Consider the following 14040-nt stretch of genomic DNA (forward strand, 5'->3'; position numbering starts at 1 on the left):
GTCAGGCCCGTCGAATCGACACTGTTCAACGGAAGTTTGTTCGATTCCTGTCTTATAACTGTGTTAATTTTGCCTTTTCCATTGATTCTGTCAGCAATCGTCGAACGATATCTGATATGGTTTTTTTATATAATATTTTAAATTCTAAATATGACTGTTCATTAATTTCACTATTTAGTTTAAATGTTCCTGGTCGTACACGAAATAGACATTTATTGCATATTCCTTTTAGCCGTGTCGACTGTACTAAGAGGGGACTTTTTCATAGACTACCTTATACATTTAATAATCTAAATAGCAATCATATCGATATTTTTAATGATAGACTTGGTTATTTTAAGAGGACGATGATGTGTTCACTTCTTGAACAGCCTGCATAACCTGTTTTAATTGAAATTGTTTATGGCATGCCAATCTATGTTTTATATATATATATATATTTTATCTGTATTTTATTGTTAACCGTTTTTGATGTTGTATTGTTTTATGTTTCAAACCTGTTAGTGGCGGTATTTATCGCTGTTGGTTTTGATTGAATAAAATAAAATAAAAAATAAAATAAAATAAATGAGATTCATGAAAAAACCAGTGCTTAGCCATATAATTATTAAAAATACGTTTGTTGTATTGCAAACCACTGCAGACGGTAACGACATACATAGTCAAAATGCGTAATTCAATTTTTAATTTCAAGAGGTTGCTTAGCAAAATATTGTTGTCAATTAATCATCGACGCAGAAATGTCAATAGAAAAATTAAACTGCGCATACGATTTCTACGTGGCTACGTATTTGTTCTAAACAAATGTAACAGTTGATTCGCAGCGTCCTTTAGAGGGCTGCGGTTAGAGACATGGAGTTCAAATAGCGTGCTTGTTTTATTGGCAGCAGTGCTTTAGTATAGGCGAGAGCGTTGGAAAATCGTTTGATGTCACCGTCGATACGTATCCTTCTATCCCTTAATTCATGACGTGATGTAAGCAAATGCTTATCAAAACGAGATATTATGATTCCAATTATGGTAAAAGATAAGATAAGATAAATCGTTATTGTCATGAAAACAACAAGGCGAATATGAAATTTGTTTTCCTTGATGCTTAAAAACAGATAAAATATATAAAACATTAAAAAGTATCAATAAAATATATTAAACATATTAGTAAAAAGTTAGTTTAAAGAAATAAAAAAACAAAACTATCTTTGAAATGTTGAGTTAGAAACATGTATAGAGTTGTGGACAAATGATTTCCTACATCGAATGGTATTGCACATTAAAGGGACGAATTCTATCTGATTTATTAACAACATATTTATCATTCAACGGGTGTGAGTTATCTTTCACTATTTTCTTAAAGATGTATTGTCCAAAAAATGAAAAATAAAGATGAAAAAAATCAAATTTTGAATAGACCGTTTTGTAGTTAACATAAAGGTATTCACTTCCACCGAAAAAAAATCCGAAAAAAATATTGATTTCGCTTTTAAAAAAATCAAAACAAGTTTACCATTTTTTCGAACTCATCGGCTCAGAAATTAGGCCGGTTGAGCTAACTCATACATATGCATGATATGTTAATGAGCATCCACACAGCAGAGATCTGATCTAACAATGGACGATGCACGTTGTATGTACAACAACAACACCACAGAGATCGACGCGACTCGACTGTGGGTTTCCCTGGCCTGATCGTATAAATATGTAAAGCTGAGCTGTTAATTTGTCGGTAAGTAGGCCTAGATGATTATTTTAAATAATAAATAAAAAAATAATAATTTAAATAAGTTACCTACTTATATAGTTAATATTGTTACAAAATCTTGGCATTCCATAACACAGTACCTAATAATAACATGCCTTATAAAAAGTACATGCTTGCTAGTTTTTGATGTTCTGTATTGTAGGTTACATAACAGAACAATTGTATTGTCTTCCCATTCAATAGACACCCTTCTCTACATAAAACATAATACACCACACCCCTATCATAATAATGGTATAGTCCATACAAGTCGAGGTGGCCGAAAACGGCACCTGATCCAATATTATACAAATAATGAATGTTTATGAGTGTAATGGTACAAATAATGGCACGAGGTGAATGATGAAAGGTTATATTTCAACGAGGCGATGAGCCGAGTTGAAATATAACCTTTCATCATTCACCAAGTGCCATTATTTGTACCATTACACGAATACAAAACATTCATTATTTGTTTTATATAACATATAAATAAATTATAGTTATTTGAATCAAATAAAAGGTAGCCCTAGCCAAAGCTTACTACATTTCATTCACACACATTGATTAAAAACAGTAACATTTCGTTTTTAATAATTTTATATTAAATGTTATATTTATATGGATTTTGTAAACACACCTACTTTTGTGTTAATTATGTCAACAAACGACCAAACAATCCTAGGCCTAGCAAGGCTAAAACGCCTAGGCTAGGCCTAGCCTAATACTAGCATGGCCTAGGCTAGACCTAGTAGCCTAGTACTAGCTTGGCTGAAAGGCAAAACTTCGACAGACAATTGGAACTTATCTAAGCTAATTATGGTTTTTCCAACAATTCCACGTCTTGCAGGGATGTCCCCATTAATTAATCAAAATCCTAAAAACGATCTAAAGCTAATTTAAATGCCTTTTTGAATGAAATTAGTACATAATGTCCAAATCGTACACAAATATCTGCTGCTGTTGCATATCTTGCGGTGGTGTTTACAAATGAAACTGAGACCAGACGACAGGTGGCGCTGTTGTATTTCACAGTACATAGCCATATTATCATAGGATAATTTGTGTACTAGATTTTTTTTCATCCGCGAGACGTTTTTTTTTTCGTACACAAAAATGTTTCAAAAAGTACTATTTAACGATCGTTGAATAGTGCGTACTATTGCACGCCATGTGACCCACAATCGTCCAATCAAATGACAGGAATTTATTTAGGTGTTATATAAAATAATATATATAACGCAATAATAACAGGAAGGTAAATTAATTAACTTAGCCTGGGATTTTTTCAGTTCAGGACTAGGCCTAGCTGCTGCATATTACTAGGCTAGTAGCAAGCAGACTGTGACAATCGGGTCCCTGCAGAAGATGCCCAGCTAGGCCCTATACATTGTACTCTTCATAGACTGGCCTAGGCTATATGCCATCAATCTTAGCTACATTCCGAACGAGAAACAAGACAGTGGTTTTAAATCATGACAAGCTGAAGCCTTGTCGGGATCGACAGCTTCCTAAATGGCTGGTTGATTTTAACTTACTTTCTCTCTCTTCACCTACAGATCCGGATGCAGGAGGACCGTTGGATAGTGGCACTCCTCCCCAGTGACATCGCCTTGAACTCCAGAGACTTCAAGACACAGGATGCGCCAATGTTGTGATTTTAGGTCGGTGCTGGAATGGCCTGATAATGAAAGCTACTAGGCTTACCTTAACAGTCCCGCTTGTCCTAAATCACACAAGTATCCGAAAGCAGTAAATCCAAATATATTGGTCAATTCCGGTTGCGTCCGTTTCTCCTTGGTTCCTGCTTCGAATAGACCGGTTCGGGCGGCGTCGAAGTCCCACGTTAACATTTGCATACCCCCTGTATGCAAATCAAGCTGTCGGGGCGACGCCCTCGTTCGGTCGGAGGGGTGGTCTGTTTACCCAGCGGGCGCCGTTCACAACACTCCTCCCGTGTTTGAAAAGCGGGCACCCCGTCCTGGATCCACCTCGGGGGTGAACCGGGTGAATTTCGTACGTGAAAAAATACCCGATACCCGTAGCTATGTAGACTGCTCCCAACGATCTCTTCAGGTAGTCAATGGCCGTGAGACATGCCAGTAGTACCGTCCCCCGCTTCCGTCAGCAAACGGCAACTGACCCCTATCTGAGGGAGAAGAGAAAATAAACGCGAGTACCTAATTGTTAACCGAGGACTTGCAGTCCGCACATCGATATAAGTCGATGTCCAAGGCCTCAGATGGTGCAATATTCACACATGCACCGTGGTACCACACCTCGCAATAGTCACATTGTATCATAAATGAGCCGGCCCAGGGCTGGCGACATAGACAATACAACGGTCCTGCATCCGGATCTGTAGGTGAAGAGAGAGGGGGTAAATGAAAATCAGCCAGCCATTTGGGAAGTTGTCGATCCCGACAGGGCTTCAGCTTATCATGATTTAACACCACCGTCTTATTTCTCAGCTGCACCTGAAATAAACAAGAGCTAATAACGTTAGTAATAATACCGGGCCCCTTCCAGGGGGGACACAATTTCTTGCACTTCCCCCGAAGGGTAGCGTTGTCCAGAACGTGGACTTTGTCCCCACATTGGTATGGACGTTCCAGCACTCGAAGGTCATAGTCCCGTTTCATTCTCTTCTGAGTCTGCTTTAGCGTATCCCTAGCGATGCCATGGGCATCACGGGTCGCTTTCACCAAATCTGCAACGTAGATAGCGGCTTCCTGCTCATCAGTGGACCGGCATTCTCCGAACATGAGATCAGCTGGTAAATTAACCTCTCGGCCCAGCATCAGCATGTTTGGAGTAATACCAGTCGAGCGGTTCACCGTGGCGCGTAGTGCACCAGCAATCTGCGGTAGATAGACATCCCAGTCTCGTTGTCTCTTCCCAACGAAGCATCGTACAGCATCCATAAGTGTGCGATTGAATCGCTCTACTTGACCATTAGCCGCCGGTCGGTAGCTTGTCGTCCGGGTCTTGTGGATCTGTAAAACTTTACATAAAGATGCAAACAATTCACTCTCAAAATTTCTCCCCTGGTCTGAGTGTAACTGAAAAGGTACACCGAATCTAGAGAAGAAGTCCCTTACTAGGGCTCTAGCGGTTACCTCCGCCACCTGAGACGGGAGCGGGCTGATCTCAACCCATTTTGTGAATTGGTCGACCATCATAAGAACGTAAATATTCCCCTGTTCAGTTTTTGGTAACGGGCCGAGGAAATCGATATGTACGCGTTCCATGGGAACGCCGGCCTGGAATTCAGTCAACCGGTGTCGACCTTGCCGAGTAGCCTTCTTGCTTCTATTACAAATATTGCAAGTCTGTACATACCTCTGTATATCCCCGCCCATACCGTACCAGAAAAACTTCTCCTTCAATTGGAACTTGGTCCGGGCGACCCCTTGATGACCCGCCGACGGCAAATCATGATGTAACCTAAAAGCTACGGCGTGTAGCTCCTTGGGCAACACAAGTAGTCGTCCGGTACCCTCTGCTTGGTTGATGAACAGTATACCTGCTTCCGTGAGATGCAAGCGTTGCCTGTTCAGCCAGTAGTGTTTGGTGGCAGCGCTGGAGATAAACAGCTGATTCTCGGAGGGTTCCCCATTCCGCAACCAGTCCAGAACAGGTGCCAAATCAGGATCACTCGTTTGATGTTGCCGTAGCTCATCCAGTGAGTAACCCCAACACTCGGCTCCCTTCGGCCGTAGCTGTACTGCAGCCACTCGTCCACCATCATCGTCCTGTAGGAAAGAAAACTGAATCGTACCGTTAGTAGCAGTCCGTGATACCTCTATACTTACTTGTCCACCGGGGTCCCAAGGAACATCGTCCCCTGGCAGAGTACCCTCCAGGTGGTCCACGGCTACCTGGTGTACGTGCGCGATGGGCACAACGTCGTCCACTTCATCCTGGAACGCTGACCATCTCGCATCCGCTCGTTGACAGTACGAACAGCCCCCACAGGGAAGCCCTTCAAGCGCAGGCCGTTCGTGGCTACTGTCATGAGTTTCTGGTCGGCGAGAAAGAGCATCGGCGTTGCCATGGTGTTGCCCTCGGCGGTGTTCAATCAGCAGGTGGTACTGGCTCAGCTCCTCGATCCACCGAGCGAGTTGCCCCTGTGGTTGCTTGAAGTTGAGGAGCCAGGTCAGACTGTTGTGATCAGTCCGCACTCTAAAAGGTCTGCCTAGAAGGTAGTGCCTAAAATGCCTTGTCATGAACACAATTGCTAGCAACTCCTTGCGTGTAGTGCAATAGTTCCGTTGTTCATGAGTTAGACGAGCACTTGCGTATGCAATTACATTCTCCTTACATCCTGCACCTGGAGCAGCTCGCCTCCTAGCGCTTGATCCAAAGCGTCGACATCCAGATTAAATTCATCAGTCCCGTTCGGCAAGGCGAGTAGAGGAGGTTGAACGAGAGCAGCTTTCAGGTCGGTGAACGCTTGTTGTTGTTCCTCATCCCAGTGAAACTTCACCTCTTTTTTAGTGAGTTCATATAGAGGTGCAGCTAAACCAGCAAAGTTCTCAATGAACTCTCTATGGTAATTAGCCAACCCCAAGAACTGCTGTACTTCTCTCAGATTGGTAGGTGTCGGCCAGTCTTGAACAGCCTTTATATCCGAATCGGACACCGCCACCGTATCCTCCCCAACGATTCGCCCTAAAAATTCAACCTGTTTCTGAAAGAAAACACACTTTTTAGGTTTAAGTTTAAAGTTGTTAACACGAAATCGCTGCAGAACCTGAGAGAGGTTGCTGAGATGATCGTCAAACGTTTTACCTAGCACGACAATATCATCGAGAAATGCCAATACCGTATCCCACGCCAATCCCCGCAGCACCAAACCCATGGCACGGGAGAAGGTTGCAGGACAATTGGTAAGACCAAATGGCATTTTCACGAATTCATACAGGCCATGCTTGGTGATAAACGCTGTCTTCTTACGGTCTTCATCCTTCATCTTAATCTGCCAATACCCCCAAATCGCGTCCAGTTTAGAAAACCAGATATTCCCCGACAGTGTGTCAAGGCAATCACGAATCAGAGGTAATGGATACGCATCTTTAGTCGTGATGTTGTTGAGAGCTCGATAGTCAATGCAAAAGCGCACAGAACCATCGCGCTTCCGGACCAACACAGGCGGTGATGCCCATTCGGACATGGATGGTTGAATAACACCAGCCTCCAACATCTTCTTTATCTCCTTTTCCTCCTCCCCCACAAAGCGCATAGGAGTATGGCGGAGCCGTTGCCTGATTGGTGAGGCATCTCCGGTGTCGATGCTGTGTTCAATATCACCAAAAGTGCCAATGTCGAACTGATGAGCGGCGAAGACATCCTGATAATCAACCAGTAGTTTAGTGAGCGCGTCAGCCTCTTCACTTGAGAGATTAGATCTCGAAGAGTCCAACATACCCACTAGGTGCGCCGGCACCCCCTCAGGTTGGTCACCGTCATCGTCCGCTTGATTCGACAAAGCATCCTCGGACGGAGTCACCCCCGTCTGGAACACACTCACCCCTTCAGCTTCCCTGGCCGTACCTATCTGTCTACCCTTTTTCATAGTAAGGTAGTGATCAGATGTGTTGATGACACAGATGCATGGCGCATCAGTGCGTAGATGTAAAGTTGCCGGTATCGCCACATCATCAGTAGTTGGAACTGGCTCTATAAAGAAATCAGGCATAGATAAATTGTTAGTCACAAGTTTACATTTAACATGAGCGGCTGAGTGAGGAGGAATTACTCTCCGTTTAGCCACCGTTACCTGGGCAACCCTAGGTTCCACCGGTGAATCCCCTCTTAGAGATATGGTACTGCCCCCAGTTGCCAAAAGCAAATTCCCACAATCGATAACGGCTCTCTGTGGATGAAGAAAATCACCACCCAAGAGCATATCGTCATTGATGGGGGCAACATAAAAGAATTCATGGTACTCTTTGGTTCCCAATGTAAACTGTAGCGGCCCCACCTTCGACCCTGGCATAGATGTCCCCCTCCCTGCCAAAGTAAAGGACAGGGTGGACACCACAGGTGGTGCCGGATCTAGACTTTTATAAACCTTATCGGATAGTATGGTAAAATCCGCTGCAGTATCCACGACTGCGTCAATTTTGGTACCATTGACAAAAGCAGTTGCATGCAACGCATTCAACGATTTTACCCTATTGATAACCATCCGGGTTTGAGTCTCTTCAGTTTTGGTTGTCGTCGGTGTAGATGATTCAATCAGCCCTGAGCTAATTGCAGATGGCTCAATGATCGTCACAGGATCCGGTGCTACCCCCTCTGTACTTACAGGCTTGGCCATCGGGCCCAGCTTGGAGATAGTTGACGAACCATCCTCTTTCTGGCCAGCTTCCGGAACCGGGTTAGGTCGTCGGCCCTCTGACCCAACCCTTACTCGTTTAACGGATCCTGCTCATTGCCACTAACCTGACGCAAACGGCTCGCTAACCTTGGACACTCCCTATGGAAGTGTCCCACCTCCTTACATTCAAAGCAAGCCAGTTCGCCTGGTCTCAGGAAACGCATGAGCTGATCCAATTGATTCCGCATGGCGGCAATCTCCGTGTTCACGGTGTTCTCCACCCGTCCCAGATTGGTATTCAACGTCTGGAAATTACCCTCCACAGTAGCCAAACGGGCCTCCGTAGTAGGAGTATTGTTGGTGGGTGGCACCGACGTCACAGAAAGAGGATGGTTCTGGCCGTCAGTAGGTGCGGGTTCCGGAGGAACCCAAGCTGGTGCTGGCCTTTGAAACGTTACACGGTTTCCCCTCATAGGCCTCCCTCGCACCTGCTGAATGGACACCTCATCGCCAGTTTCACCCTCGGTATCGTCCTGGTCTTCTGAAGGTAGCTGAAAAGATAGTGGGGGTGCAAAAGAAGTACGGACCGTGGACCTAACATGAGGTTTCACGGTATCCTTAACCTTACTCTTACGTTTACTATATAGCCCCCTATAACTATCATATTTTTCAAACTCCCTAATAGCTCTGGGAATAGTTGAACAGTGCTTGTGCATGACGTGCCTACCTACTTCCGCATCCCTGCACCCAATACAAAACCTAACTACGGCCTGCTCTTGGATCCACTCCTTGGGCAAATCCTTAAACGCCTTTCTAGTCAAGGTTAGCACTCTATCTCCCCATTCCTCTATAGTCTCTCCCTCATTTTGCGTAGCAGTCTCTAATTTAGCTTGGAGGACTGCGGGGAGCTCGTCCTCACTAAAACGTCGGTTAAAAGCTTTAATGATCTGCCTAAAGCCCAAATCAGCGTCCATTTCTATCAGATTCACATAGAACTCAGCCGCCGCCCCGTCTAAACACCAAGTAAGGACGTCCTTACTTTCACGGTTTGTGAGTTCCTGCTCCTCTATAAATGAAGCCAACCGCCACTTAAAAAAGGACCAGTTGTCTCCCCTCCCCCTAAACGTTAGAGACCTAGGTATATCTTTTTTACGCATCCTCCTCCGTTCTAAAAAACCCTGCCGGCCTTCATAGTGCCTGATTCTCGGGGTAGCCCTAAGACACTCCACTGCTGTCCTAGCCCCTGCACTATGTCTATCCGACTGTCTATCCGACTCTCTACTCCTGCTACTATCAGTATCAGCACCATCCCCACTAAGGTCACTATCGCTGGCCGATGGAGATCGCCGGCGAGCCCTAGTTTTAGACCTAGCGGTTCTTCGTCCTCCCTAGAGCTAAAACACGAGTCTAAGGTTATTGGAGATGGCTTTTTGATGTAGCTCCTACGTTGTGTTGACCTACTCTTACTCCTATCCTGGTCAGAACGCCCAGCGAAGGTGGATGGCGTATAAACCCTAAGCCCACCTTCGAGATAACGAGGATCTCTAGCAGGTCCTGTAGTATAATACGTACCTGGTACGTCTAATAAAGGAGTAGCCTGGGGCGATGAGAGGACGTGGTATCGACCACTATGGCCCCCGTCATTTTGCCCCCGGTATGCCCCTTCCATACCTACAGATTGTGAGACCTGCGACCCCTTTCTGGCCGCTCTATTTTGCTTTTCCACTAGAGGTGACACGTTATCAATCATCTGGCCTACGCCTCCCCTTAAACTCGGATTCGGCTGAAAATCCAGGTAGTCCACCAACCTGGCAGTACCAGCTACTCCGTGTATCTGATTAATATTAGAGGGCGTAATGTTGCCATGGGTAGCCCGCCATTTAATTATTCTAGTTGCTCGTTTCTTCCCTACATTAGGGACTCCATGAAGATCTTGCACTGGGCAAAAGTTAACTAGAACCTTATTAGACGACATGATCTAAAAATCGTCTCTCTTCTATTGGGTTGTTATGCTCCTAAATCTAGTTACAGTGTATGACAGATGTTATTAAGCAAAGAGTACGATACAAATTAAAATACCGCCAGACGTAATAAAAATTACAGGCCCAACAGTAGAATAAAATATCGTCAATGCAGTAACACACACACAATATTGCAAAATGGCTGTTGGAGATGCAAATATAATAAAATATTTCACCAGCAAACCTGCAATGAGAAACAACTAGATTATCCAAAAAGACGTCAATACAGTTTAACAACACTTACCACTAAACCTTCCCCCGATGCAAAGAAAGGAGAGCGATAATGCCACTGTGAGGTTAACACAATAATACCCACAGCCAGTATAATTTCTCAAGATGAAAAACCTGACTGACGGACGAAAAAGATGTTATCAATAAAAAACAATCAAATTTAAAATTAGTGGTGCCACTCAGTTCAACGGCCACGCCTAGTATCCCACCAGGTGATACGGCCTAATAAACTGTCCACTAATACTTCAACTATAGCAAAATAAATACAACTCCCGGTACGCATCGACTACCCCGTTGATACGCTAATCAGCAAGTATCCAAATGCCACAATACTGCGTGATTAACTTTACCGGTATGTTATACCTTCAATAAATATACCAACTTCAATAAACTAACAAATGCACCGTAGGTACAATAAGTTAATAGTTTCAGCAGAGGACGAAATACCTCGCAATCAACCCGATCACGTTAAGAATGCCAGCTGGCAATCAAGGCACCCGCCTCCCCACCAAAAATAAAGATTACCGAGCAGCTCCAATGTTGTGATTTTAGGTCGGTGCTGGAATGGCCTGATAATGAAAGCTACTAGGCTTACCTTAACAGTCCCGCTTGTCCTAAATCACACAAGTATCCGAAAGCAGTAAATCCAAATATATTGGTCAATTCCGGTTGCGTCCGTTTCTCCTTGGTTCCTGCTTCGAATAGACCGGTTCGGGCGGCGTCGAAGTCCCACGTTAACATTTGCATACCCCCTGTATGCAAATCAAGCTGTCGGGGCGACGCCCTCGTTCGGTCGGAGGGGTGGTCTGTTTACCCAGCGGGCGCCGTTCACAACAACAGCCAGCTTGCTGTACCATATATATTTACAGTTGAAGCTTGTTTAACTAATTTTTATGATAAAAATAAAACAAACATTTTTCAGGGAAAATGGTTGCAATACAAGCCTGAAATTGAGAACCTTCCAGCAGCACTGTACAAGTAGACAGAGGGGAAAAGCCAGCTTAGCCATTTTACAACACAAACAAATGTTCTCTGTACTGTAGTAAGTCAAATATTTATTTTCTCTTTTTATAAGTTATAAGTAATGTGTTTTAATTACCATAGAAAGGTAGTATACTTATTTGACTATGTCAAAGTAAGCAATTTCACTAGCCCAATTTTGCACTAAATATGCATGATCTATTTTTTCCAGATTTTCATACTTTGCTTTTACTTTTTTTAAAGATGTTGAGCTGATGAAGACTGGAACAGAGGTCACCCAAAGACAACAATGATAGACTCGGTATTGGAATATGATTGGATATTGCAGGAAAAATATTTCTGACTCTCCTGCTGCATTCGGCCAATATGTTCTTGTCCAGCTTGTAAAATATTGTATAATTTTTTTTGTATTATATGTACAGTATATTATTTTGTAAACATAACATTCAATAAATAAAAAAAAACTACTACAACAGTACACAGGATAAATTCTTCAAATTTACTTACACTTCATAATTTTACTGTAAATATTACAGTGCAAAAGGAGTTAATAATATATATATATACAGTATATCTTATTGAATTCCTCTTCTTCTTCGTATTAGGAGCCAACTTCATATGTGAAGACTCTGCTCCTCCAACTCTGTTTTGCTAGCTCTACTGTATTTGGTTGTGTATTATTGTTCTATTTAGTTATTCTTTTACAGAGAGAAACTGACTGCCTTATTTATTTATAATTATTATTATTAATTATCATTATATTATCATTATATTATTATCCTGTATTGTTTTTTGTGTCAATTTGTCTACTAATTATCAATGTGTTGATTGTGGCAGTAATTACGACAGCTATAGTCTTCTAAGATCGCTCACATCCATTACGAAGTGTCATTTTAATAGTATAGTAAGAAACGTTTCAATAAATTGTGAATGTTGCCACTGTACGATACATTTTATGTTTCTCACTACTTGCTCTTATTGTTCAATCAATCAACCTAAAAAAAAAAGAAATTTGTGTCAAAATATCTGCATAAAATGTTTATTTGCATTCCGCAATTTGAACCTATTGCATTTGATACAGAAAATATTTTTAAAATATTGCATCAGTAAAACATCCAAAACAATATTTAGATTTTCTTTTTTTTTAAATTTTCACTGCCGAATAGATAGTTGAAATCTTTAAAAATTAAACCAATTCATCATGATTAAAACAAAAATACATCCCTTCTGGTGGTGGTCTACTGTAGCCCTAGCTAGCAGTGTACTGCCTAGGCCTACTACACTCTACTTCTAGAGACAGAAGTAGGCAGCAGTTAGGCTACTCGAGACTGTCAGTGCTAGTACTGTAGTAGTAGTAGTAGTAGTAGAAGACTAGTAGTACAGTAGCAGCAAATTCGGGCCTAGGCATAGCTAGGCCTCTCCTGTTACCGAAACAAAAACTCACCTAAATGAATAAGATTCAACATCAAAGTTACCAACTGTAATTCTAACTTAGCATTCTGCTAGCTATAGTTTTCGTGTTTTTTTCAAGATTCGTCTCGCATCACTACTCGACTCTCTCGCACGCATGCATTGCTTTAGTTGTTGGCTGTTGATTTGGAAAGCATCATCATCCACACGATGTATCCATACAATATGAATATTTATGAGCTAACTCAGGTCAAGGGTTAAATTAAACCGGAACACATTTGTCTTCCAGACAAATAGCTTCCGGTTGGTTAATTTTTGCATTAAATTGCGATTTTCCCGTGTAAAAAATTAGTTTTTTCAATCCAAATTGAGGTCAAAGTGAATAACTTTTATGTGCAATTAAAATGGCCTATTCAACAAAAATATTGAAAAAAAAATTTTTTTCCAGGGGGACAATACATCTTTAAGGTATACTAATATTCTTCAGAACTCTAGATCAAATACTAACATTTATTTAAAAAAATATTTATGTGGAATAAACTTGATTTGTTATCATGTTTAATTCAACTATGACGTAATCGCACCGCATATGACAATACAAATGACAGGGTAATGGTAAAGCATTATCAAGCATAATGTGTAAAGTTATAACATTACATAATAAGTAATGTATGCCTATTCGTTAAGCAGACATATATCTCAATCATTTGAGGTGCTGTATAGTGAACTATAAATCACGAAGTAAACTGATTTAAAAACATTCAATTCTCGGTGCACTATTTATATTTCTCCATGATCATGTTTTGATAATACAACATCACATTTGTTTCACTTATATCTCCTAGTATAATACCAAACCTAACTATTATCCTTACATGGTAGGCATACATGCAAAACACTAAGTTACTGTATCACTGGAGTGATATTTGAGTGTGTGGAAATACAGATCTGAGAATCTGGTATTTAAAACATTTCATAGAATGTAACTCCGAGTAACCCTTCAAAATAAACATATTGTTGCATGACTTCCTTGTACATATCGACCTTCTATTTCCTTCTTTATGATATTTTCTAAAGGATATTCAAACGAAACTCTTGATAGAATAAACAAGGAATCTACAAGTTCATAAAGCAGTAATATATTTATATTAGTATTTCTTGGTTCAAATAGAATCCTACGTTATTCAAAAGTGTTTTGAAAGACTACGATTCAAAATAAACACAATGTAGGCCTATTACAAAGTATAATGCATTATTCTTTGTTATTAATCCTTTGAACCTCCTAGTACCTATTTAAACATATAAGATCAAGATAAACTTATATAAAGCACTAT

The 14040-nt window shown here is 41.6% G+C and overlaps 1 long non-coding RNA gene across 1 annotated transcript; it reads left to right on the forward strand.

The window, feature by feature from the left end:
* The first annotated feature begins 1613 nt into the window (after positions 1-1613).
* LOC140054988 (uncharacterized) lies at positions 1614-11838 on the forward strand. Its single transcript, XR_011846597.1, has 3 exons — positions 1614-1723; positions 11238-11357; positions 11540-11838. It is a non-coding gene; the product is annotated as an uncharacterized lncRNA (long non-coding RNA).
* The last annotated feature ends 2202 nt before the right edge of the window (positions 11839-14040 follow it).

The sequence above is a fragment of the Antedon mediterranea genome, chromosome 1 (assembly GCF_964355755.1).
Source record: "Antedon mediterranea chromosome 1, ecAntMedi1.1, whole genome shotgun sequence".
NCBI lineage: Eukaryota > Metazoa > Echinodermata > Crinoidea > Comatulida > Antedonidae > Antedon > Antedon mediterranea.